The sequence below is a fragment of the Dryobates pubescens genome, chromosome 6 (assembly GCF_014839835.1).
Source record: "Dryobates pubescens isolate bDryPub1 chromosome 6, bDryPub1.pri, whole genome shotgun sequence".
NCBI lineage: Eukaryota > Metazoa > Chordata > Aves > Piciformes > Picidae > Dryobates > Dryobates pubescens.
The window spans coordinates 45,517,963-45,544,709 of record NC_071617.1 but is presented as its reverse complement, the minus strand read 5'-3'; the positions used below and the strand labels follow the sequence as shown (position 1 = coordinate 45,544,709).

General features: G+C 48.2%; 1 non-coding gene across 1 annotated transcript; it reads right to left on the bottom strand.

Moving 5' to 3' along the window:
- Positions 1 to 12,281: 12,281 nt before the first annotated feature.
- On the bottom strand, positions 12,282 to 12,368 carry TRNASTOP-UCA (transfer RNA opal suppressor (anticodon UCA)). Its single transcript has one exon. It is a non-coding gene; the product is annotated as a tRNA-Sec (tRNA).
- Positions 12,369 to 26,747: the final 14,379 nt, after the last annotated feature.

The following is a 26,747-nucleotide window of genomic DNA, read 5'->3' as shown; positions in this document are numbered from 1 at the left end:
TCCAGCTTCAATCATCATACACTTGCTACTGATGTTCAGCTCTGTCCTGTGCCTGTTGTCTCATCTCCTGTTTGGAGACCTGTCACAGAGAGATGTTTTCCCCGGCAACTGGGAACAGAAAGCGTTTGTGCTCCTCATCATCTCTTCTTGCTAGCAACATTATTTTCCTAATGAAGTTAAGAGTGTGCTCTGAGAGCTTCTGGGTGCAAAGTGAGGCCACACATAGAGATGTGTGGACATTTTGAAACTGTGTTAAGGATCTCATTCCCTTTCAAAGCTTTGAAACACTGAAGATGCCTAAATGAGCTGCTCTGCAAAACTGGAGCCATGCTCTGCCGTAGTTCAGTGGCTGCTGCTGAACTTGCATGCTGCCACAATCAAGACTGTTGTTCATAATGGACAGCATGGTATCACCCATGCTGTGCTGAGGTAGGTACTGATCTCCAGCTAGCTAGAGAAAGGAGACTTTATGAACCTCTGGCCCCTCATCTGTTGGAGATCTCCCATCCAGGTACTGACTGGCTAGAAAGGCTGGTGGCAGAGCAGCCAGGACTGGTGCTAGAAGCTAAGTCATAGAATCATAGAATCAATAAGGTTGGAAAAGACCTCAGAGATCATCAAGTCCAACCTGTCACCCAACACCTCATGACTACTAAACCATGGCACCAAGTGCCATGTCCAGTCCTTTTAAGAACAACTCCAGGGATGGTGACTCCACCACCTCCCTGGGCAGCACATTCCAATGGCCAACAACTCTCTCTGTGAAGAACTTTCTCTTCACCTTGAGCCTAAACCTCCCCTGGCACAGCTTGAGACTGTGTCCTCTTGTTCTGGTGCTGGTTGCCTGGGAGAAGAGACCAACCCCCACCTGGCTACAACCTCCCTTCAGGTAGTTGGAGACAGCAATAAGGTCTCCCCTCAGCCTCCTCTTCTCCAGGCTAAACAACCCCAGCTCCACCTCTCATCGTAGGGCTTGTGCTCAAGGCCTCTCCCCAGCCTCGCTGCCCTTCTCTGGGCACGTTCAAGAGTCTCAATGTCCTTCTTAAACTGAGGGGCCCAGAACTGGACACAGGACTCAAGGGGTGGCCTAACCAGTGCTGAGTCCAGGGGCACAATGACTTCCCTGCTCCTGCTGGCCACACTATTTCTGATGCAGGCCAGGCTGCCATTGGCCTTCTTGGCCACCTGGGCACACTGCTGGCTCATGTTCAGCCTACTATCAACCAGTACCCCCAGGTCCCTTTCTGCCTGGCTGCTCTCCAGCCACTCTGACCCCAGCCTGTAGCACTGCATGGGGGTGTAGTGACCAAAGTGCAGCACTTGGACTTGTCCCACCCTGTTTACAGTACAGAAATGTCCAAAATCCTGTATTTGGGCAGTTCTTCCAGCTTACCCTTCTTGGACAATTGTAGGTATGTAATGGCACCCAGACAGATAACATAGAGGATAACTTGATTCTTTTTCAGACTGTCCTATCAGTTCAATGCTAAAGCCCCAAGCTGGGCACTGTTCTGGAAATGCACTTACCCAGAAGTTAGGTAGCACTGTAGCAATCCAATAAAGCACATGAATACTCTATGTGAAAAATGCAGAGGTTGGTGTTGGTATTGGTGTTGGTATTGGTGTTGGTATTGGTAGGTATGACTGTATGACACCAACGGATGTTGGTGATAGAGATGTTGATCACTCCCTACCCAAAGTACACCAAAGACCTTTTTTAACGTGCAGGTACCTTCTCCCACCATTTCGATTTGCCAACAGCTGCAGTATCTAGCCTAAGGCAGTTCATCAGGCTGCAGTGAAGCCCAGTCTTGGGACCCCTGGATCCCTGAATTTTCTGGGCAATTAAAGCCAGAAATCCTTCACCAATTCCATTACACAGCACTCAGTGACAACCAGGCAATTGAAAGGTGGTTGTAGCCAGGAAGGGGTTGGTCTCTTCTCCCAGGCAACCAGCACCAGAACAAGAGGACACAGTCTCAAGCTGTGCCAGGGGAGGTTTAGACTCGAGGTGAGGAGAAAGTTCTTCACTGAGCGAGTTGTTCGTCATTGGAATGTGCTGCCCAGGGAGGTGGTGGAGTCACCGTCCCTGGAGGTGTTCAAGAGGAGATTGGATGTGGCAGTTGGTGCCATGGTCTAGTCGTGAGGTCTGTCGAGACAGGTTGGACTCGATGATCCTTGGGGTCTCTTCCAACCTTAGTTATACTGTGATACTGTGATACTGTAATGAGCCCTCCAAAGCGCTGGAGAAAATGGCTGAACTTACTGTTGGATTTTCCCACCTTGTTTCCTGGCAGACAGAAAAGCAAATCTCTTGTATTGATCACAACTGTTCTGCAGTCTGTTTTTACCAAAATGGGTCCTGTTGGAGTGGCACGGGAGGTGATCTCACCCTCCTTCTGTGCAGCCTTCCTATTTGCATGCTGTAGTCACTGTATTGAGCCAGCTAGTTCTCCTTCCCTTCCAGGACAGTATTTGCACTGCTAGGTCTCGGTGTCGGAAACGCTGTTTTGCCAGCATAGAATAGAATAGAATAGAATAAGATAGGATAGGATAGAATAGAATAAGATAGGATAGGATAGGATAGGATGGAATGGAATAGAATAGAATAGGCTAGAATAGAATAGAATAGAATAGAATAGAATAGAATAGAATAGAATAGAATAGAATAGAATAAGATAGGATAGAATGGAATAGAATAGAATAGAATAGAATAGAATAGAATAGAATAGAATAGAATAGAATAGAATAAGATAGGATGGAATGGAATGGAATGGAATAGAATAGAATAGAATAGAATAGAATAGAATAGAATAGAATAGAATAGAATGGAATGGAATAGAATAGGCTAGGCTAGAATAGAATAGAATAGAACAGAATAGAATAGAATAGGATAGGATAGGATAGGATAGGATAGGATAGGATAGGATAGGATAGGATAGAATAGAATAATAGAATAGAATAGAATAGAATAGAATAGAATAGAATAGAATAGAATAGAATAGAATAGAATAGAATAGAATAGACCAGGTTCGAAGAGACCTTCAAGATCATCGCATCCAACCCATCAACCAATCCAACACCACCTAAACAACTAACCCATGGCACCAAGCACCCCATCAAGTCTCCTCCAGAACACCTCCAGGGATGGTGACTCCGCCACCTCCCTGGGCAGCACATTCCAATGCCAATCACTCTCTCTGTGTAGAACTTCTTCCTAACCTCCAGCCTAAACCTCCCCTGGTGCAGCCTGAGACTGTGTCCTCTTGTTCTGATACTGGCTGCCTGGGAGAAGAGACCAAGATCCGCCTGTCTACAACCTCCCTTCAGATAGTCCCACAGGTACTTATGACATGAGATATGAGCAGGTTTTGCCCAAGATATGTCGCCTTCAGCAGGAGTGAGAAGAGCCCTCTTTGCCCTGTCCTCAGACCGCTGGCAACCCACAGGCCAGCACACGTTGCCACAGACACACGTCTGCCCTGGGCCTGCCAATTCTGATCACCTCAGTGAATATTATTTGATGCAATCAGTGGAGACATGGGGACTGCAGTTAGCACAGCCACCCATACAGGTATGCTTGCTCCTGCAACCATTTTCTTTGTGCCAGTTTCAGTGAATGAACAGGTAAGTCTGCTGGTAAGACGCAGTGGTGTATTACCCAGTGGTGATGTGGTTTCTCCAGCTCTGCTTAACAAGACATCCTCCTGCTGCTTGTAACAATATGTTGTTCCCACAATATGACATCTAGTTAAGAAAAGAAAGCCAAGCCTAGTCCACCCAAACTTCAAAACTTCCCCCTTCCCTTCAGCAACAGATTTTTCTCGTCAGGTTTGGATTATTTGCCAATGAGTGCTGGACAAAGCCGTTGCTCTGGTTTGGCCAGTATCTATTTGATGTCCCAAATCAACAGAAGGTATTTCTAGGAAACAAACATCAGGAGAGGGAAGAAAATTACATTGGTCTGTAGTAAAATGAAGGCTAGCTTCTTCGAGAGCTGGGCCATGGTGGTGGCTATTTTGTACTACTCCATCGTGGCCCCTCTTCCTCGGCTGGTGTGTCCAGGCTGCATGCTGTAATTTCACTGTTTGGAGAGCTGAGAGCAAAATCCCAGAAGTCACAGGTAGCATCACCTAGCCTGGGTGAGGAGGCTGGCTGTTTCACCTTACCACATCTCAGCCCACAGGTGAGGTCATCTGTGAGGACAGTGAGATAAACACTCGGTGCTTGTGCTTGCCCTTAACTGTTGTTCAAGAGGGAGTCTGCTACACATTTGCAAGGCAGCCAGGTAGTAGATGGATGTTGTATAGAACTTCAGTCTCCCAGTCTGTCAAGCTTGAAAGTTTTTCCAGCTTTCAATTTTGTCTAGTTTCTTTCTTAAGCCTCCCCCCCTCTTCAAACAGAGCCTCAACTCTGGCAGGGTCCCAGAGCTAGATACCAAATGGCGCTTTTTTCCCTTTCTTTTGCTCTTTCTTCCTTCTCGTGAAGCTGGCAGACTCTTCAAGCACACATCCAACCAACGCACAGTGCATTCAAAAACAGGCCATCTGGCTGAGCACTCCTTGAGAATGAGGAGACTAGAAAAACAACCCTCTTGGAGCTGGCAGGCGAGACGCAGGCAGCCCGTACGTGGACTTGATCTTGTGGTGCAATCCAAGAGCCATCCAATCTAAGGGCATTGCAAAAAAATGTCTCTCCTAATGAGCTGAATCCGATTGTCTCCAGAAGCGGCTCCAAGTCAACAATTTGAGTGGGATGCTGTAACTCTCCTCGCTGCACATGTGCTCATTAATTAAAGCCACTGTGGAAGATGCCCCTGACACCCCCGCCGGGGCTGCCAGCCTACCCTCCCCGAAATCCTGCTTGTTGCTTTGCAGCCCCCTACTGGGCAGGGTCCTGCAGAGCCCCAGGAGAAGGACAGGGCCATCAGATGCTCTTCAACCACAAAACACCCCTGTTGCTTCACTCGTGAACAGCTGTATGGACAGCGGAGCCACTGGAGAGAATACATACATAGAATAGAATACATAGAATAAACCAGGTTGGAAGAGACCTTCAAGATCATCGCGTCCAACCCCTCAACCAATCCAACACCACCCAAACAACTAACCCACGGCACCAAGCACCCCATCAAGTCTTCTCCTGAAAACCTCCAGTGATGGCGACTCCACCACCTCCCCAGGCAGCCCATTCCAATAGGCAATCAGTTGCACTCCATTTGCTTTGCTGTCTGTTTTCTCCCCTCTGAGTTTGGTAACAGCCAGAGTGCTCCAGGAATAAAACCATTCTGGGCAGGTCAGCAAGAGACAGGGATGGAAGTGAGCTGAGCAACCCAGTATTGCAATTTTTCTGGTGATTAACCACTGGGTTCACAAAATTAGGGTGACTGAGGTGAATAGGGGAAGTTTAGGCTCAAGGTGAGGAGAAAGTTCTTCACTGAGAGAGTCATTAGCCATTGGAATGTGCTGCCCAGGGAAGTGGTGGAACACCATCCCTGGAGGTGTTCAAGAGGGGATTGGATGTGGCACTTGGTGCCATGGTTTAGTCATGAGGTCTGTGATGAGAGATTGGACTTGATGTTCTCTTCCAAACCTGGTGATTCTGTGAATGCAAAGCCATTAGTAGTCAAATCTCTCAGCAGTAGAAGAGGGAGCACTCAGTGAAACTAGTGGGAGATTAATTCAAAAGAGATGACAACATTACATCGCTTTAGGTAGATGGAAGTGGCTGGCCCAGTAGGCTGCAGAGGCTGAGAGCACCAGCAGTCTCAAAGTAGGCGTAGACAACTTTGCAGACAGTATGTCCATAAATGGACACCAAAGGAAACAGGCAAGATATACAGTCTAACACTCTGACCCAACAAAGATGAGTGCTGAGGAAACACCAGGGAGAGGGCAATGTCCAGACCTTGTGCCCTCCCTGGATTGTTTCCCACCTTACCTGAGCTGGGAGCAGAGTGCTGGCTAGGGAGGACCATTGCTTTGGTCTAGAAGGGCCCTTCTTCATGGTTTGTTGTAAGATTCAGTGCCTGTGCCAGCCTAATCTGAAGGTTGTATGAGCAGACCATTGCCTCTTCAAAATAGCAGAAGAAAGCTAGAATCTGATTTTTCTCAGAAAGCTGGATATGTGGAACATATTTCTGTTAATGTGAACAGTCACAAGCCCTGGCTAAATCGGTCTGGTCTCTCAGACATCATGTTTCACATAGTGAGTGGGTGACTCATTTGACCCTTTATCTTCCTACTTGGGATCTCCCTGTTTCTGCATCTGCCCCTTCAGTACTGATGAGAGCAAGGACAGCTCAGCCTTTGGCAGATCATAAAGCTACATCTCAGCTATGTGTGTATGGCTTTCCAATGGCTAGTTACAGCTCCACATCTCCAGATGGCTATTGGCCAGGTTTCTGTTGTTGCCTCTTGTGTGCAGTTGTGTTTCTAAGGTGAGGAACTAAAGCTCTTATTAACTCAAGAGCAGAGTTCTGTAACTGAAAAATTGCTTACTTATACTGAAAAAAAATATGACTAAGGACACCTAGCACCAATGCAGGCCCTTAGGAGCTCTCAGTGTCTTTCCACTAAGTTATCAGAGGCATTCAGCTCCTCTTTCTTTTACCAACGTGCGATTTACTTTTCCCCAACTGACAAAGGTGAAGTCTGAAATCGATATTTTGCATCATCATCTTTTTGACCCCACTGCTTTACAAGCTTTAACAATCACTAGGAGATGGTCCTAAATGTAAAAAAAAAAAAAAAAGAAGGGATGAATTAAAATATGCCCCTTCTTTGGCACTGTCTTAACTCAAACACAGGAGGGTAGTTCAGAAATACCTGCGGGTGACAGGGAGTAGAGACCCGAGCTAATCCGGGACAAAGTGCAGCAGTGCAATTGTGCCCTAGATTTTAGTAGAGAGCAACTGGGAAGCTTCAATGTGGAAAAATAAATGGGGAATGGGACACAGCAAATTAGGAAGGACCTCTGGGCCATTGAATCTACTCTGCTACCATGATATCCCACAGCTGATAAAGGTCTCTCTTCAAACATCTAAGTTTTCCGGGCCCCTCAATTTAAGAAGGACATTGAGACTCTTGAACATGTCCAGAGAAGGGCAACGAGGCTGGGGAGAGGCCTTGAGCACAGCCCTGTGAGGAGAGGCTGAGGGAGCTGGGGTTGTTTAGCCTAGAGAAGAGGAGGCTCAGGGGAGACCTTATTGCTGTCTACAACTACCTGATGGGAGGTTGTAGCCAGGAGGGGGTTGGTCTCTTCTCCCAGGCAGTCAGCACCAGAACAAGAGGACACAGTCTAAAACTGCACCAGGAGAAGTTTAGGCTTGAGGTGAGGAGAAAGTTCTTCACAGAGAGAGTTGTTGGCCATTGGAATGTGCTGCCCAGGGAGGTGGTGGAGTCACCATCCCTGGAGGTGTTCAAGAGGGGACTGGACGTGGCACTTGGTGCCATGGTTTAGTGGTCATGAGGTGTTGGGTGACAGGTTGGACTTGATGATCTCTGAGGTCTCTTCCAACCTTATTGATTCTATGAGTCTATGATTTTTGTATTTCCATTGTTCTTTGGGGGTTGTTCTGAACTTATTCTGCTGTTGTTTTGAAAGCTTCTGCTAGTTTACAGCCTGAATGTATTTATGACCAGTGTATGCCGATTTTAAGACCTTTCCTTTTTGAAGTCCTAACCTGCTATTAGCCACATTTAGTAAAAGTTTCAGGGCATAATTCATCTCCTACAAATATGTGTGTTCTGTTATGCTAACATTGTCCCTTTTTATTTTTATCTTACAGGAAAGCAGAGTAAGATGTGAAGACAAGATGAAACAGATGTTTCACGTCTGCATTTCAGCTCAGACAGAAATTTAAATCAGCCGAAGACATCAGAACAAAACGCTTTGTAAGTGTTACTCAAGGGATAGTTACAGGTAATGCTCCTTTCATTACCTATTGCTTCCATTATAGCCTTTGATGTGATCTTGTGAAAGGTAGGTTCCCTTCAGGACTGTTCTGTGAGGTCTGAGGCAAGTCAGATGGAGCTCTGGGAGCATGGCATCTCCAGAGACAGAGTTCCAAACTTGCTTGAGCTATTTACGTAAACAGCATTGTTGCCAGAGAGAGAGAGTATCAGGGCATCTTTTCATGCTACTAAGAATACCAAGTGCATATCAGTTGTTCTGTGGGAGTGTCACTGGTGCCTTGTATGCCAATGAAATTATTAAAGTTTTCTTCAGGTTGATCCCAAAATTAGAAGTAGAGAATGTCTAAGCCATCACCAGTGAAAATGATGTCAGCTGGAACACTTTTCTAGTGAAAAAAAACGGGGTTTGAGAGAACAGACCTTTTCATAGAAAGTGTTTGCTGGCTTCCAAATGTGCCCCCCTCTCTTAAACCAAAGAGCCTTGAAAGAACATGAGACTTGATTGTTGGCAGTTTGGGGATTACTCCCCTCCCTTTCCCCCAGCGTTTTCCAATGGAAAATATTCAGAGTTTGGGTTTTCAGCCCTTTGCTGAAATGCCAACATTTTCTAAAGGGTGAAGGAGGGGAAACGAGAAGAAAAGAAAAACATGTTCTGACCAGCTCCAGTCAGAGCCAAATGGCTCTATCCTGGATTTGGTCAGAGAAGTATGCTGGAGGGGAGAAAATGGGAGTGTCTTGGTTCCACACACAGCCTGGCTGGGCTAAGGACTGTGTATCACAATCCGTTCGTATGAGTCATTCTCCGACATTTCGCCAGGCGAGTGTGTGTAGTGGCTTTCAAGCACTTCAGGTCAGTATGTTAGTTGCAGGCACTGCCTTGCTGCTTGCCACAGCCACTTCGGCTCTGCATGCCAGTGGGATGCACACAGGTGCTCTCTGTTTGAGTCTTCCAATATTTCCATGACACCTTTAACTCATGGAGACAGCAATAACATCTGGCACCTGCCCAGACCTGAGAGCTCGGCTCTCCTCCATTCCCAAAAGAGGAGGAATGGGGAAATTGGCATGTGCCTGCAAACATGTACGATTGTCTGGGTCCTCGGCCCAGGTGACACCGTCTTGTGCCGCACGATGGCAGGAACAATAGCCTCTGATGGCTGAGCTGTGAACGGGCTGGGCCCAGGTAGGGAGAAACAGGGGAAGAGCCAACACAAATGTTGCTAAACTCCACAAGCACATGCATGCACCACCCTGCTTCTGGGGGAGAGGGAGTGGCTTTGTTTCCCTGCACGCTGCTGATCCCCATGTGCGTGCTTAGCCTCAGGAAAGCCGTCCCGGGACACCTTCAAGTCAAGGGCCATTTTTGCTTCTGCCTCTCCAAGCCGTCTCCCACAGCTGCAGTGGAAAAACTGGAAGGTGAGTGCATATCCAGACTTGGTCTTTGTCCCCCTCTAGTGACTCGACTGCAAAAGAAGCTTCCTAAGCCCTAGCCCTTCCAAACAAGATGGTCATTATTTTAGGCCAGGATGTTGAATGCTTTCCTTTCTGAAGGCTAGTAGGACATCTAAGCGCCACTGGCAGATCATATATTTATACCGACTCAGACACTGTCCATTACCAAAGTAAATAGTAATTAGGAGCTTGAGTTTCTGTGCTAATAGGCCACGTGTGCCTGCTTTTTTTCCCACGGAGGACAGCAGCCACAGGTTTCAGATGACACTATGCTTAATCCTCCAGGAGACCCAGCTAGGACCACTGTTACCAGTGCAAAAGCATATGCTCCTGATCTCTTGTAATCAAACACTTGCTGACTCACAGCCCAGTCACCCATATACTTTGCAAGTCGTGTCAACTATCTGTCACCAGCACATCCTCCTCACTGTGCTGTGACTCCACGAGGAAAACAACAGGAGGCAGATTACGTTCTCCTGAGGATCCAGGCTCTCATGCATCTTGGCTCTAAGTAACCTCTGGATTGCATTCTAACCACTAGTGAAGCATCTGGCTCCTCTTACTTTGGCCCTTTGTCAGGGAAGAAAGTGACATTCACGTTCAAGCACTGAAAGCTTTGACTAATGAGCGACTCCAACCAGGCAAGACATGGACGCACTGCACAAAATGTCCCTCCCATAGCCAGATCATCTACAGGGCCCCACACTGGTGTTCTCCTCCAACCAGTGTTCAAAAAATAGTACCAAAATTTAGGGTGCCCTGGTTTCCAAGGCCTTTTCCCACCTATCATGTCACCTAAAGGCTATAAGAGCAGCCTTGTTGTGTCTCCAATCCTAATGTTTCCCTAGATTCAGACACGTGCTAGAGGTGCAGCCCTGAAGAGCAACAGGTCCAAAAGACAGGATTGTTTCCTGCCACATGTCTGCATTACTGGTGAGATGAGGCACTGCCCAGGGGCTGTATAAGCAGCTCAGAGTAGGGATTCACACAGGATTCCACAAACCTAGACCCCTGCACTGCTTACCACAACCTCTCTGGCCAGGGTTCTCCAGCTTCCTCTCTCATGTGCTTGACGGTCTGTTTTTCCCCTGTGAGCTCCCTGAGGGATAAATCACCCACACCAGCAATCTGACCATTCTGCTTTATCCCAAGAGTGATGAAAGAGTGCAAAGTGGATGTGCCTCTTTTGTTCTGGAGGAAGAAGTGAACTCAATGCCAGGCACAGATCCCAGGCTGTGTAGTTCACATTGCACTTAGAGAACATAATTCCCGTTTGTGTTTGTGTGCACGCAGGGCAAGGGTGGGGGTTGGATGGGGGGGGTGAATGTAAGAATATAATTGTCATAATTTAATCCAAAACTACTTCTTGGAAGTAAAAAAAAAAAAAAAATCAACCCCCAAAAAACAGGCTGACACAAAACAGCGTGCTTAGTTATAAACACCACATGAAAGAGCAGTATTATGTTCTACTTGGTAACTGACATTGAATGCTAATGTTCTCAGCTGCCCACTACTGGGCAAGGGCCTTTCAAACTCTCTGCCCACCCCCTGCCCTGATGCAAACAAAAGCCCCCAGCCAAACTGTGGCACTTATACCAATTTCCAAGGCCACAGAGAAATTCCACATTGAAAGTTCCTTCTGGGCAGAGGAGGCAGGCTGGTAGATGGAGCAGCATGGAGCAGAAGGACAGCCATCTGGGGCTCAGGGTGCTCCCAGATGCATTGTGGAGTGCACAGCACATCTGAAAGGCCATTCACAAAACTACCATGTGCTTTGTGAGCTGCGGAGGGTTTTTCACCCCCCAGATTTCCTATTATAGGCCAATGTATTTCCAGAATGATGGGCCATGCTGGCACCATGGCTCTCCTCTCCAGCTGACACGGGTGCTTGGCAAGCTGGAAGCAATAGCAGACACAGGAGTAGTATTAGGGCCCTCTGTGTCCTTCCTGTCTCCTCCCAAGCCTTCAGTTGGAGTGAGTCATTTGGTGTAAAGGAAGCACAGTCATCCCAGCTTGGATCCTCAGAAGCACTTACCTCTCTAACTCTGGATGGCATTGCATACACACCCCTCCCCCCCAAAGCACCCAGGAACACTGGAGACCTGATTATTCACATGGTATTTCTTCTCTCCTTCTGAAGGCTTCACCAGGCAGAATGTCCCTTCCTGCCCAGGAGACTGGGAGGTGATGAGGAAACAACCTCCAAATCCTTGCTCTCCTGTGGTGGAGGTGTTCGGGCTCTTGTTCTAACTAGAGGCTCTACAAATCAGCTGCTGGAGTTGTTGCAATAGTGTATCACAAAATAAATGCCTTCCGCTTTGAAGAATGTTTTTTAGCTTCATGTTAACCTTTACTTTTGCAGGGCTGGGTGACATTATTAGCACCCGTGCTTACTGCTGAAGTGAAGCATCTTTGTTGCAGCGTGGGTGGGAGATGGGTTATCATCAATATGGAACAGCTCTAGAGAATGGCTTCTGTTATTTACTTATTTTCTGTTCTTGTAGGATGTGTGACACTGTTTAACTGAATCTACTGCGTAGCAGAATCCAATTAAAATCTGAATTGTCACCCAGACACACTTGGAAGATTTTCCTTGCTTTGGCTGCAGGCAGTGCCCTGCCATTCTGCCAGTCTCCTGCACACCTTGCTCTGAGAGGACAGTCATAAAGAATGACAGTCATAAAGAAGGGCAACGCTGGCCCTTCATAAAGTGCAGTGTGTGGTAAGGTCGAACGAGGGTAAGCAAACCGTCTCCCTGCGCTGTGACATATCAGGGTAAAGCTGCCGCTGGCACTGCCTTTTGCCTTGGGGATGGTCGAGTCCGGCGCCGGCTCCCGATAGCTGCCAGTGAGAGCAGGCGGCGCCCGCCACGATGTCTCCTTGGGGCAAGAGAAAATGTGAAGCGCGCTGCCTCGCCCGAAAGGTGGAATTGAACCACTCTGTCGCTAGACAGCTACAGGTTTGAAGCCTGCACCCCAGACCACTGAGGGTCATCCGGGCAACTCCTTGCTTGCGAGCCGACCCTATATGAGGCCAAAAAACTCTTTAACTCTGAGGCCACGGTGAGGGGTGCTTTGCAGCAGGATTATACCCTGCACTGGTCCCCAGTGTGCAAACTGCCCCGCTCCTCGGAGGGCACTTGTCAGTGGGAGGGAAGAGGGAGCGCTTGTCCTGATGCTCACCCAGAAGCACCCGGGCGCTGTATGCAAACATAGGAGCCGGTGATTGGCTATACGCAGGGATAGGCGGGGCGGGAGGCGCCCCGCGGCGGAGGCTGAGTCACGGCGCTTCCCAGAAGCAGCGCTGTCTGCCGGCAGTGCGGGCGCCTGCGTCCGGCCCACTGCCCCTTCCCGGATCTCCGAGGTCCTTTACAACATCGGGCGGGGTAGCTTGTGCAACGAGAGCCTCCTCCGCTCCGCTCCCGGCCCCTGGGGTGATGTGCGCTCCCCTGTTTCGCTGGAGCGGGGCTGGCAGAACAGCCGGCGTTGCGGGATCTGGCGTCATGTACTCCCCGGCCGCGGCTGCCGCCCCGAGTCCCCCGCGTGCCTTTCTCCCACTCGCTGCCACGTGAGACAGCGGCCGAGGTGCAGGGCCACGTTTTCTCTCCCGTCCGTAGGGCTGCCCGGCGAGTTAGGCGGGTGTAAACACACCAAGCAGGGCTCAGCAGAGCAGAACTGTTTATTTATTTATTTATTATTGTCTGCAGTGGCTAGTGCCAAACACTCCGGAGGAAGATGTGAATCTCCCATGAGATACCTCACAGAACAATAATGTCCTCTGGGAGGAAATTCCTCCCTGGCCCCCAGCTGATGATCAACTTACGCCCTAAAGTATGAGGATTGAAAGCACTTGTAACTTTAGTGGCTATTTTCATACATATCTAAACCCTTGAAAAGTTACTCATTTATTTGCCTTGAGAGACTCCTCTGAAGTGGAGCCACTTCTGCAAATGCATGTGGCTTCCAGTGATTTTTTAATTAGATGATTCTTTTTGGTGTAAGCAACAAATAGAACTGTAGGCCTCTTGCTCACTCCAGGGAAGTTGAGGCTCAAAACTAGTCGCATGTGGAGCAGCACCAGGGTACAACTGGTAGAGAACAGAACCAGCACCACAGCTCAAGCTTGGAGGCAGTTTTGTAGATGTCAGCAAAAGAAAGCTAAAAATATATGGTGGGGCGGCACCATGCCCGCTCACGCCCTGGAATACTGCTAGGCACAGCTTTGCTTTCAGTGTGTGGCTCCGAGTCATGACTTACCCTGTGGAGCTGAACCAGCTCTGGTATCATCTGGCCTGCTGACTCCCCAGCACAGGCCTTACAGTTTGTAGTGAACAGCTTTTTTAGCGATTTAAATGTGGGTTTTAGAGCACGTTTTTAACTTCAACCCAGAAGGAAGTGGCTGGAGATCTGTTGCTGTGGCCTGCCGATGCCAGGCAGGATTTTTTCTTTCCTTCCTTGATTTTTAGGAGTAGTGTTCTCCAGTACATTCCTCTCTTTACATGGTACTTATCTCAGTAGCAGGTGGCGTAACCTAGCAAGTTTCTTTTGTGCTTAAAAATGCACGGGGTGAGGAACGGGGGGAGGGTGTGGGGGAGGAGGTGCGGGGAAATTAGTCATGGGGAGGAAGAGGGTAGCATGGGGATTTGTGGAAATCAGGTGGCCGCAGCAATCCCTGAGGCTTCCAGCCAAGCCCATCCTGACTGCTGGGAGAAGCAAGTCAGCTCAGAGGTATGCTTGGGTCAGCCCAGCAGCATGTGACCTTGCTGACCAATTCAGGCTGAACAAGAATGGCTGCCAGGGGTCAGACGAGACAGCGATAGCTCCTGTACTTTATTTTCAAGGCTTGGCTGACTTCTACAACACTTTCACTTTCTTTTTGCCTTCCTCTCCAGCAGCTACGTTTTCTGGATCTCTTTCTGCAGCACTTCAGGGGAAGGCATCTTAGTGTAACGATGCTGCTTTCATCTTCTCTCTTGTGGCCTCTAGGATTTTAAAGCAGTGATGTCTCATGATCAGTCTCCCTGTGCTTTCCAGAAAAAGACTATGCCAAGCACTCAAGTCCAAATGCAAAACAACAGGCAGGCAAAATACTCCAGACAAGTAACCAAAGAACCTATCAGAAGGGCCAGCTCCTAAGAATTCCCTATTCTGCAGTACAGAGACATGAGGAGATAATGAACACTGCAGTTTCTATAGACTAAGCAGTGGCAAAAGGCCCCCAAGAGGGTCAGCATCAACACAGGAAATGATGCCAGACCTCAGAGTTGATGGGGAAGCAGTAACAAAGAAGTTGTGCGAGTTTTCTTTTTGAGCGGATGCTAGTTCATCTAGGCTCAGGTCTGCTTCTGGAGCGGAAGCTGTGCTAGCCACTGACTTCCCCAGCAGTGCTGAAAATAACATTTTCCAGGACCTCCCTGTGTCTGATTTGTAAAGACCTTTGTTACCTCTGACCAGGAGGGACTGCAGATGAGCTGCTATGCTTGACAGAGGTGCTGGTCTCCTGTGAGGAGAGGCTATAGAGGGCAGGTGCTCATAGGCAATACCTGGTGCTCCTGGTGCCAGTTGCTCTCAGCTTCTGCTCAGTGTGCTTCTGAGCATCCAGCTGGCTGCTACCTGCAGGTAATGGTCACAGCTGGGGTCAGAGTGGCTGGAGAGCGGCCAGGCAGAAATGGACCTAGGGGTAAGGTTGATAGTAGGCTGAACATGAGCCAGCAGTGTGCCCAGGCGGCCAAGAAAGCCAATGGCATCCTGGCCTGGATCAGGAACTGTGTGGCCAGCAGGAGCAGGGAAGTCATTGTGGCCCTGTCCTCGGCACTGGTTAGGCCACACCTTGAGTCCTGTGTCCAGTTCTGGGCCACTCAGTTTAGGAAAGATGTTGACTTGCTGGAAGGTGTCCAGAGAAGGACAACAAAGCTGGGGAAGGGTTTGGAGCACAGCCCTATGAGGAGAGGCTGAGGGAGCTGGGGTTGCTTAGCCTGGAGAAGAGGAGGCTCAGGGGAGCCCTTCTTGCTGTCTCCAACTACCTGAAGGGAGGTTGTAGCCAGGAGGGGGTTGGTCTCTTCTCCCAGGCAACCAGCACCAGAACAAGAGGACACAGTCTCGAGCTGCTCCAGGGGTGGTTTAGGCTAGATGTTAGGAAGAAGGTCTTCACAGAAAGAGAGACTGGCCATTGGAATGTGCTGCCCAGGGAGGTGGTGGAGTCACCATCACTGGAGGTGTTTAGGAAGAGACTGGATGGGGTGCTTGGTGCCATGGTTTAATTGATTAGATGGTGTTGGACTCAGTGATCTCAAAGGTCTCTTCCAACCTGGTTAATTCTATTCTATTCTATTCTATTCTGTTCTATTCTATTCTACTCTATTCTATTCTATTCATCTTATGACTTATGATTAGATCTATGACTACCAGAAGTGCACATTGTATGTAAATAAGTGAACAAACCTGTTGATTTGAAAGTCTCCTCAGCACCTGATTTTCCTTCAAACATTTTCCATAATCCCTCAACTTCATCTTTAGACCAAGTGTTTTGGAAAATCTGAACCTTAAACATACAGAACAAATTCAGTTTATCAGCATAATGATGAAAAATCGTTCTCTCCTTGCTAATGCTCTTAATTAAAGCATTTCTCAGTGTATTTGGACCTGATTCTCCACCTTATGCAGAGAACTACACTATGCCAAATGGGTGCAGAGCACAGCCAATTCAGGTTTGATTCAATGCCCATTCTAGTTAATAGAAATCCTCCCACGGAAATCAGTGGGATTTGGTTCAGCCCCCAAAGTCAATGGGTAGTTCAGATTTGGCAGTATTTTATGCCTACACTGCACCAGTATACACAAATATGCAAGGTACAAAGCCCTGGAGAATTTGGAGGGGGCTTAGTAAGGGACTTGTGGGGCAGACTGTAGCCTAGGCTGTTTAAGCAATTCACAGTGCCCAAGACTGTCTGGCAAGGAAGCCTTAAACCAAATCAGTCTGAACTTTTCCTGTCCATTTTTTTTTTTACAACACTCTTCCCACTTGACAATGCACTCTTGGCTTTTTGTTTGTTTGTTTGGTGGGGGTTGTTGTGTTGGGGTGTTTTTTTTTGTCCCAAGCTGACAGAACATGTAAGCATCTTCAGTGCTTTGTTCATACTTCTTTTAACCACCAGAACCTGATTTGGGTCAGAAAAGATAAGCCTAGATCCCTACTGTATTAACAACTAATTACTTGGTGTAAGGTGAGGGATGAGAAGGGCTGTTATTCTTAGAAGCAGCAATGAAATTTCAACGGCTGGTGACGTCAGTGCCAAATGTCAGTGTGAAACAGGCTGGAACAAATTAAGAGCGTGATGTCGTCACTGTGAGAGCCACGCTGCCCTCCAGAGGGACTCTGGTTGGATGCTGCAGATGCTGCTCAGGAGATGGGGGGGGGGGGGGGGAACAGAAGCTTGTGGGAGCTTCTCAGAAGCCTCCAAAAAAGCAGCAACAATCATTTCAGTACCAGAAAGGTCAAAGAAGATGTTATTTGAACGTCCCTACCCACCTCACGGTGTCAGCTAACAGCAAGGGAAGGGCTGTGTTTACAAGCCTGATTCCAGGAACTAGTACAGAAAAAAAAAAGAAAATAAAAGAAAGGGGGGAAAAAAGGCCATCCTTTAGTCACTTAGAAAGCTGGGCTAACTCCATCCCTGATGTCACTTCTGTGACTCAAATTGAAGAGAAATTTGGCCTGAGATGTTTTTTGTCATGATGTGCTGCTTAAAATAGGATGATGTGCTTGGAGTAGAGGTGATCCTGAAGCTTTTTATTGCTTAACTGTGTTACTGCATTCGAGGAATGCCTCTAGGCTATCCAGAAATGCTGAACTCAAGGTGCACAGAGCTTTATGGGGTAATATTCCAAATGCATTCATGTTTGCCCTCAAAGCGTTTGGTCTTGCGCATTTCTTGGTTAGTCTCAGCTTGTGTCGCTAGGCCCAATCCTGCCTTGGTGCAGGGTATAGACCCTATCTTTAGGCAGGATGGTGAGTTGCTGGAACGTGTCCAGAGAAGGGCAACAAAGTTGGAGAGGAGAGGCTGAGGGAGCTGGGGTTGCTTAGCCTGGAGAAGAGGAGGCTCAGGGGTGACCTTATTGCTCCCTACAACTACCTGAAAGGAGGTTGTAGACAGGCAAAGGTTGGTCTCTTCTCCCAGGCAACCAGCACCAGAACAAGAGGCCACAGTCTTAGGCTGCACAAGGGGAAGTTTAGGCTGGATGTTAGGAAGAAATTCTTCATAGAGTGAGAGATTGGCCATTGGAATGTGCTGCCCAGAGAGGTGGTGGTGGAGTCGCCATCACTGGAGGTGTTTAGGAGGAGACTGGATGGGGTGCTTGGTGCCATGGTTTAGTTATTAGATGGTGTTGGGTGATAGGTTGGACTTGATGATCTCAAAGGTCTCTTCCAACCTGGTCTATTCTATTCTATTCTATTCTATTCTGAGAGTTGGTGTCTGGGTCTCCTGATATCTCAAGGTCTTGAGCCCTGCATTTTCTGCCTCGTCTGCAGGGACTGTTGAGCTGTGGTATGGGCTGTTGTTGCAAGATAGTAGGATAGGGACCATCCTGCTTTCCTTCATGGAGACCAGCAGGAGTTTGTACAAAGATGTGAGAAAACTTAAGATTCCCCGGGCTGGTGCTTGTAGAAAACTAGTACTGGTTACAAAACCGCCCAGTGTTGTTCCACTGCTTTCCAGTGGCTGCCGGGATGGATGTGGTCACAGATGAGGAGGGAAATGCATTGAGACATGTGCTTATCTATCAATCGTACCAGCTGTTTCTGGCATGCAGCAACTGGCTGACCACAGTAAGGAAAGGAGGATGTAATCAGTTAGCAAAGGCTCTCCTTTCTCAGCAAGGGCGATAAGGATTATTGGCAAACCCACAGAGTTACAGGAATAGAGGATCTGGTGTGCTGAAGTCACTTCCTATCGCTCGGGAGTCTCTGTGCTTGGAGCATTGTGTTCACTTTGCCAGCATGAATCTTGGTGGCTGTCTGCATTAGTTCAGATGTACAAGTGCACTCACCCTGCTCAGCACAGGAAAGCTCACTGAGACAGCATGCCATCATAGTCTTTTATCTGCTCTGGGGGAAAGGATTCAGACTGGCTGCAAGCAGGGAGATCGATTCTTTACTAGGTCTTTACACCAGCAAAACACTTTTCTGTGGAGATATTTGCAAAACCAGGCATGACTTAATCCAGATAAGAGGCATATGCCAACAGAAACACTCTTGCCAGTACAAACTGCACTGCCACTAGAGGAGTGTTGGCAATCCCACTCTTGTCAGTGTGGGGTTTGTGCTTCACTGATTAGGTGCTGTATGGACAGGCAGCACAGGAGGTTCCCAGCCGGTGAGACACTCAGGGGTTTGCACCTCAGTGCTCAGGTGAGCCCCTGCTCCCTCACCTCAACAGAAAGTGCACCATTTCAGCTGCACCTGTGTTTACAGAGAGTTTATATAAACTGGAGGAGAGCTCCTGAATATGCAGCTGGTTGTTGTCACAGTTTGTAGATGGGAGAATTGTCCACTGCCATGCATGTGGTCCATGCAGGTCTTAATGATATCTTGGGAGTATCTGGTGTCTTTTCAGAGGTCTTGGCAGCCAGCTCAGAGAGGGCTTCTGCTGCAGCCCTGTATCCAACTAATATCACCCTAACTGAGGTTAGGAGAATGTTACAAGATCAAAGCTTCCTTACCAGGAAGGATGGAGAGCCAGAACAAGGATGAGGCAAGTCTGGGGCCAAAAAGAATTGTGTCACCCTGTTGTCAGTATTTCAGTTCCAAAAATGTGACTGGTAAAAGCAGGGAAAGCAAAAGGTTGACTGCTACCTGCATTACATCCTGTTTAGTCTGGTCTGGGGATACAGGAGTTAAAAGTCCACAGGAATAAAAGAAGACTTCCACGTTTTAGAAATGTATTGGGTGAATGTGCACATGTGAAGCTGCTCTCCAGTACATATCCCCTCGACAGTCATTTGAGACAGAATGACTTTGTTCTAGATACGTTTGTAAATATTTGCCTGTATTTTCGAGATTTACCACTGCAGGAGACCCAAGATGATCTGTGATTTCTGCAGTCTCATTGGAGAGAGCAAGTGAGTGATTCCATGTGGTAAAGACATACAGTCCATGACTCACAGCCCTGAGTCACAGCAGTGGGACACTTCAGCATTCAGAAGCACTAGTAGTGACAGAAATCAGGATGATGAGCAAGCAGTTGTTACTCATTCTGAGCTGGACACCATAAGCATGTTTGTACCAGTCAGTGTGGCTCTAGCTCTTTGTCTTCTCTTGCAGACCTACAGTCATCTGGATAGCATGGTGGCATAGTTCACTTAACATTTGCCTCTGGGCAAGAGATGATCAAGTCTAGTCTCTGGCTTCCAGATTGTCCTGCTTGAGTCTATTACTTTCAAAGTGGAGCTATCATGGCTATTTTCACTTTAGATTACTTCTCTTGAGATCTGCTCACATTACAAACATGAATGCATTGATCATGCAAGGTTAGAAAGTATCTGTGTCCCTATTTATAGCTGAGGGAGGTCAAAGGGAGGTGGTGGAGTCACCATCACTGGAGGTGTTTAGGGAGAGACTGGATGGGGTGCTTGGTGCCATGGTTTAGTTGATTAGATGGTGTTGGGTGATAGGTTGGACTCGATCGCGAAGGTCTTTTCCAACCTGGTTAATTCCTCTCCTCCTCCCCTCCCCCTTCCCTTCCCTTCCCTTCCCTTCCCTTCCCTTCCCTTCCCTTCCCTTCCCTTCCCTTCCCTTCCCTTCCCTTCCCTTCCCTTCCCTTCCCCTTCCCTTCCCCTTCCCTTCCCCTTCCCTTCCCCTTCCCTTCCCCTTCCCTTCCCCTTCCCTTCCCCTTCCCTTCCCTTCCCAGCAGGTATCACAGTATCACCAAGGTTGGAAGAGACCTCAAAGATCATCAAGTCCAACCTGTCATCCAACACCTCACGACTAGACCATGGCACGAAGTGCCATGTCCAATCCCCTCTTGAACACCTCCAGGGACGGTGACTCCACCACCTCCCTGGGCAGCACATTCCAATGACAAATGACTCTCTATGTGAAGAACTTTCTCCTCACCTCCAGCCTATACTTCCCCTGGCACAGCTTGAGACTGTGTCCCCTTGTTCTGGTAGGTAACTTGGTTTTAGCCACAAGATTTGTAGCAGAGCCAGGACAAAAGCACAGGAGCCCTAGCTACCTCTCTCAATCTCTAACCACTGAACCATATGCTCCCTTGCATTCATCACTTCCTCGTGAGGTGGCCATTTGGATGAGAACAAGTGCCCAGGAAGTCACCCTGTTTATTCTGTCTCAGCCTCAATGCCTGTGGAACTTTTTTATTGAATTCTTTTCATGGCCATGAGCTTTGGTGCAGGAAATGATTCCAAGAGACAAAGAATTGGTTGTGTGTGTGCACGTGTGTGTGTAGTTGGGAGAGGGGAAGAATAAAAAATCCATTTCCAGATGGCTGAGAGGATGCATAGCACTTTGGTATTGGCAAAAACAACCTCTTTGATTTTCAGGATGTGTCACAGAATTGCAGCTGGAAAAAAAATAGACAGAAAGGGAGGCAGTACAGTAAAAATAAGAGCTACTAAAGAAAAATAACACAGCTGATATTTTAAAATCTAAGTGCTTCATTTTTACTTAAACTAGGGGGGGTTGGAGGGGGAATATGCTTGCTGAGGAGGATCAGTGTAGAGTAGGTTCAAATATCTAATTTTCTTGTTTTCTTCTTTGCTTTGCATTCCCAACTGTATCCTCACAGGAAATTCAGTCCCTGGCAAGCTCCAGCTCCAGACAGGAAGCATTCTGAGGAATTTCTTCCATACAGGTACTTATTTGCTTGGAGGGATAACGTGGTGGAGATATTTACCATGGTTGGATTTAACGAGCAGGATATTATACATGTTGATGGAATTGCTGGGAGTGATCTCTGTCTGCAGCCACCAGCATGCCATGTTTAAATAAATTGTGCTGCTCTGCCTGTGGGAAGATTTGCATCAGATCTGGGACAGATTCTCCTCCCTCTGACAGCAGCACAGCCTGACGTATGTCAAAGATATTTGCTGATGTCAGAAAGTATCAGATTCAGGCCTGTGCAGTAGGCTTTTAGCACACAACAAACTTGGCCATGTGCTATTTGCATGTACAAATATTTGCAAACAGGTGTTTAGATAGGAGGAGTGACTGTGAGGGGGTTCAGGCTTATGTTGTGTGTGCAGGTGAAGGAAGATCTTTGCTGCTGCCTTTGCTCTCTGAGGGAATCGAACACTGAGAGGAGCGAGCTGCAACAGCACACCACCTTTCAGACAAGTGGGAGGTGCTGAGCATGACCAACTGAGATGCAAGCTTCCTACACCCTTTGGGGCTTGCTGGGGACACTTTCCACCTTTCTCTGCAACTCCATTGGTGCCATGGTTTAGTTGATTAGATGGTGTTGGACGATAGGTTGGACTTGATGATCTCAAAGGTCTTTTCCAACCTGGTTTATTCTGTATTCTATATTCTATTCTATATTCAGAGCAGGCCTGTTCTTTTTATTAGTCCAGAGGAGCTTGCAGCAGGCTAAAGAACAAGTGCCATACCTCCCTTGGCTGCTTGGCTACGTAATGTCAGCATCATCAGTGAGCAGTGATGCAGTAAGGCTGAGTATTTCTTAAAGCACCCAAGACAAGTATCTTTTCCTTACCCAAACACGTGAGTGCTTGTCACTCTTTAGTGCAGTTCTCAGGATACAAGGAGTGTAGAGAAAAGACTGATCAGTCTGAATCACTGTCTCCCAAGAGAAATGTGAGGGATTAAGTATATGGCTGGGAACAATCCTGTTCTGGCAAGGCAGCGGACTCCATGACCCGTCTTAGACATCTATGATTCACTGCAAATACAGAGAACAAAAATGTGTAGTAACATGCAGTGGTACCTTGCCTGCTATTACACTGCAGCCTCCAGCCAGAGACAGCCTGACCACATTTACAGGTGTGCTCTGGGAGCAGGCTTTTTGTGTGGGGAGCTAGGAAAGACAGGAGAATGCCTCCAAAGCCTTAAAGGTCTATGTGCTGCCCTGCCGTGGAAATGTAACTGTGTGTGCGGTGCAGAAGCACAGGGTTTGTTTTCAATCTTGTGTCATTGTTTCTGTGGCAGGAAGCACAAGTGCAGATCCCCCCACTGAATGCTGTGGTGGGAAGAAAAGATTCACTGACTCCCCTGCAGTATTAGCAAAAATGCAGCTTTGGCCTTTAGTGCCCTTTGTTACATAAACACAAGTGGCATAGACATATTAATCACCCTGCCATTGAGGGAGGAACAGAGCAGCAACCTCAAATGCCACCCACTCCCCATTCTCTCTCCCATTTGATGTTGCTATTTTAAGACACACATTATTTCCTGCTCTGATTTTATTTTTTTTAACCCAGCTTCTAATTCTGGCTCTGAGGTAAGCTGTGACATACGTATCCCTCCTCTCCCCCTCCCTGCTTCCCTCCTCCCCCTGCACCCACGTCCTCTTGATCGCTGTCTTTTAGAAATGTTCTCTCTGTGTCTCGTAAGCAGCCAGGTCCCAGAGGTTAGTTATTGACTGCCTGGGCAAAAAAAAGGGCTGATCTTCTTCCTGGTTTTGGATGTAATTGTAAACGGTACTGGGGCCATGGTCCGTGGGGCAGACTGCTTTAAAAGGCCAATTTCCCTGCTTCCTGCTCTGCAGAGAGATTTGCATTGTGGAGAGGGTGGTTTGGCTGGGAATGAAGGCTGCTGCTCAACAGCTAATGATGCGCCATGGCCAGCGCTCCCATCTGCTGAGAAGGGTGTTACACCAGTGGCACGTGCTTTGTGGCATGGAGGAGACAGGAGAGAGCTCAACCACTCTACAAGGGATTTCTCTCCTGACTCTGCTTCTGTGTAAAGGCAATCAGGAGATTTCTAGCCACTAAGTAGTTTCCCCCACTGGCAACTGCCTTATCCTCCCTGTGCCAGAGAACAGCTTGACTACGTGGTTCTGCTGCATCCATGACTCCCGTGGCTTTCAGCTGCAACTGGATCAACCCTGAAGAAAATTGTAACCATGTCAGTCTAAGGCAGAAGAAGAATGCTGCCTGCACTGCCAGGAGGGGCCCAGTGCACCAGGCAGTAGTGGCCCTTTCCCTGAATGAATGTGTGGCTAAGCACTGATAAGAACTCTGCCAAGGTAAATTTGAGCCCTAGGAGGAAATCTGAGGCCTGCTTCTGTACCACAGTTGAGCAACATTACAGGTTTATCTTCTTCCACACCCGCTCGCCCCTTCGCTCCCTGCCAAGCAGCCCATCCTGAAAATCTCCTCTGCCTGGATGTATGCTGCTGCAGATGCATCCCTGCTAGCGAGAGAATGCAAGCTGGGTGGTGGCAGGCTGCTGGCAAAACCCTGGGCCTTGCTTCTACATCCGAGGAAACAGAGGTCTGAGCTGCCTTCAGCCAGCTCTGGTGTGTATATTTCACACAAGCAATCTCACACCTTTCCCTTCCTGTGAGTTGCTTTCGGAGCTGCTGCACACGGCTCTTGTCTGCCCGATACAAGCAATAGCTGTAGGAAATCCCAGGCTAGGTATCCACATGTTCTTCATCCTCCCTTTTCCCAGGCAATTTTGCCCTTCCTGAGGTTTCCAGAGAGTGGGAGAAGCAAAGAGAGGAAGAGTGAGAAGCCCTTTGCCAAGTGGTTTAATGTTAGTCACAGCTGCTGGAAGTCTTTGCAGTGCTCTCACCAGGACCATTATTTTCTTTTCACAGCTTGGTTTCCACACAAGTCCCTAGAGAAGGCTAAGGAGTCACATCCCTGCCCAACAACAGGCTACATGCTAGCTTTGCACATTTGTATGCTTTGCCATTTGTTTTGAAGCAGTGAGAGGAGCACACCAGCCCGTAGAGCTGGGTATCTGTCCTATCAGGGGCCAAACCACAGCTCTCAAATCCTTGCCTGCAAAAGTCTTGCAGCTGAATGAAGCAAGCTAATTTCCAGTGGAAGACAGGGAGGGGAAAGAGCTAGGCTCACGAATTGGAGTGATCACACTAGAATGAAATGACTGTTTTCCCAGCACACTGTGTCCCCAGGGGCAGCTATTTTAGAAGTTATTGCAGAATAACTTGTCCCACAACAGCAACACTAGAGAATTTCCCCCTTGAGACAAGACCTCAGAAAGAGGTAAGTTGGCTTCACAGAAAATCACCCTGCTTCTCAAGGGAGCCACCCAGCTGCCAACAGGCTTTTGGTGTCCTAGGGATAATGCATTGCATGAGGACATGTCTCCAAGGACTGACAGCCACTACTGCCATCCTCTCTGGCACTTTGGTGGGGGTCCATGTGGTAGAGGGAATCACTGACTGGGCATGAGGGCTCAGGGAAGAAGAAAGATTCAGTTGATGCTGAGTGTTGCCTGCTTGCTGGGACTGTCTGCTAGAGTCCAATGCTGGTATCAGCTCTGGTGGTCACTGGAACAATAGGAGTACCAGAAAGGAGCCTGTGGTTTACAGATAAAATGGCTGTGGGGTAGGGGTAGCTTAGGGGCACTGGTACAATAGGGCCATATGTGTCCTGGCATCTGAGCTATGTGGTAAATAACACATTTTCGAGTTTGGTCAGGCTGAGTATTGCAAAATCAACAACAAGTGAAAAAGTCCATTCAATCCTGAATACCCACAGTGCAGCATCTGGGAGTGGCACAAGATGGCACAGATTCCATGGCCTATGGAGTAGCTGATACCATCCATTCAACCTCAAAGTCTTTCCTTGCAGGACTAGCATTTATGATCAGTCTTCCTGTATGCTCCTTGGCATGGTAACAACCAGAGGCTCATCTCATGCGAGGCAGATACAGCAGAAGCTCTGACTACCTGGAGAGAGTCCTTGCTGCTGGCCTCTCATTGTTTGTTGTTCTGGCACCTCAGCTGTGGATCATCTAGGTCAAGAGAGGCAGCTCAGGAAGACATTCCCTGCAAGCTTCAATGAGCTCCTCCTCGGGCTATTCAGCCAGGCTTGCTCCATTTTCTCATTCCACACACAGTTTAGAAGATTGTGTTTGTAAACACGACTCGCTGTCCCTAGGGCACTGGGCAGAAGGCCAGGGAGGAATCTTAAGAGACTAATAGATGCAGACAGTTTTAAGAGGCTGTGGCGTCCCACTGCCGCTCTGGAGAGGACACACCTTGCAGTTAATAGCCATGGTGGCAGGAGTCGCCTACAGTACCAGCAGGTCTCAGCACTATTTCATGGCTCCCTGAGGCTGAGCTTGGGTTTTATTGAAATGACTTCTTCACATGCCAAGGTAAATTCTGGGTCTCTCAATGCCGCTCTGCCAGAATCAGCAGAGAGTTAGGCTGCTTTGCCTCAAATGTATGTACGAGATCGTGGCCTGTGATGACAAACACCACAGAGGACATGTGTTGGCATTTGACACAGTGCTGGTTAAATATTCACTCTGCTCAATCTCTCCTTCCTATAGATTGCTCCAAAGAGCCAGACCATGGATGTGGACTTGGATACACCCATCCTACTGGGGAGACAAGGGCCTGCTGTGGCATAGCACCTGTTCAGCGAACACAAGCCCAATGACCACCAGAGTGAGGTGATGACAAAGAGGGTCTGTCTAAGCCTCCCAGACTCCCTTTGCCTTAGTCCTTTTGAAAGTTAGTTAACAAGTTTGTTGTCATAACGTTGTGAAGCAGTGACAAAGCTCTGCCATTGAGGGAAGGCTAGAGCTGGTGAAATGCAGAGCTAGGGCCACCTCTCTCCACCAGCTGCAGCACTTGGTGGGCAAGGAGGGATCTTCATCCAAAAGAGATCTTCACAAATTTGATCCTGTCCATATGTCCAGAATTGCTTCTGTCCACACACTTTACCAGCAGGCACATTCATGCATGGATTTAACTGGACCTGCACAGCTCCCAGATGGTGAGAACCAGGTCCTGCAAAGCAGGGAGCATTAGCAGCCTGAGAACACCTGGGTATCTAGTACGGAGGCACAGCTGAGAAGCAGCCATTAGTCCAGCCTGGCTGTGCACTGGCTGTAGGGCTGTCCTGGCTATACCTGAGCTCACATCCCACTGCACAAATGCAGCCCCATGCCCTACATCCTGAAGGCCCAGGGCTGAGATGGATCTTTCTTTCCCCATGTGAGCAACTCTGCACTGGACTTCACACACTGTGTGATGGCTTCCACCTGGGTCAGGCGTTACACCCGTGCAAAGCACTTCACTGTTCCTGTGGAAGCAGTGTGGGAGGTCAGGCCTGGCTGATGGGCTTGAGAGAGGAAGAGAAAAACCAGTGGCTCCTTTAATGGAGGAAGCCAACAGCACTGCAGGGAAGGAGCTCTGGAAGC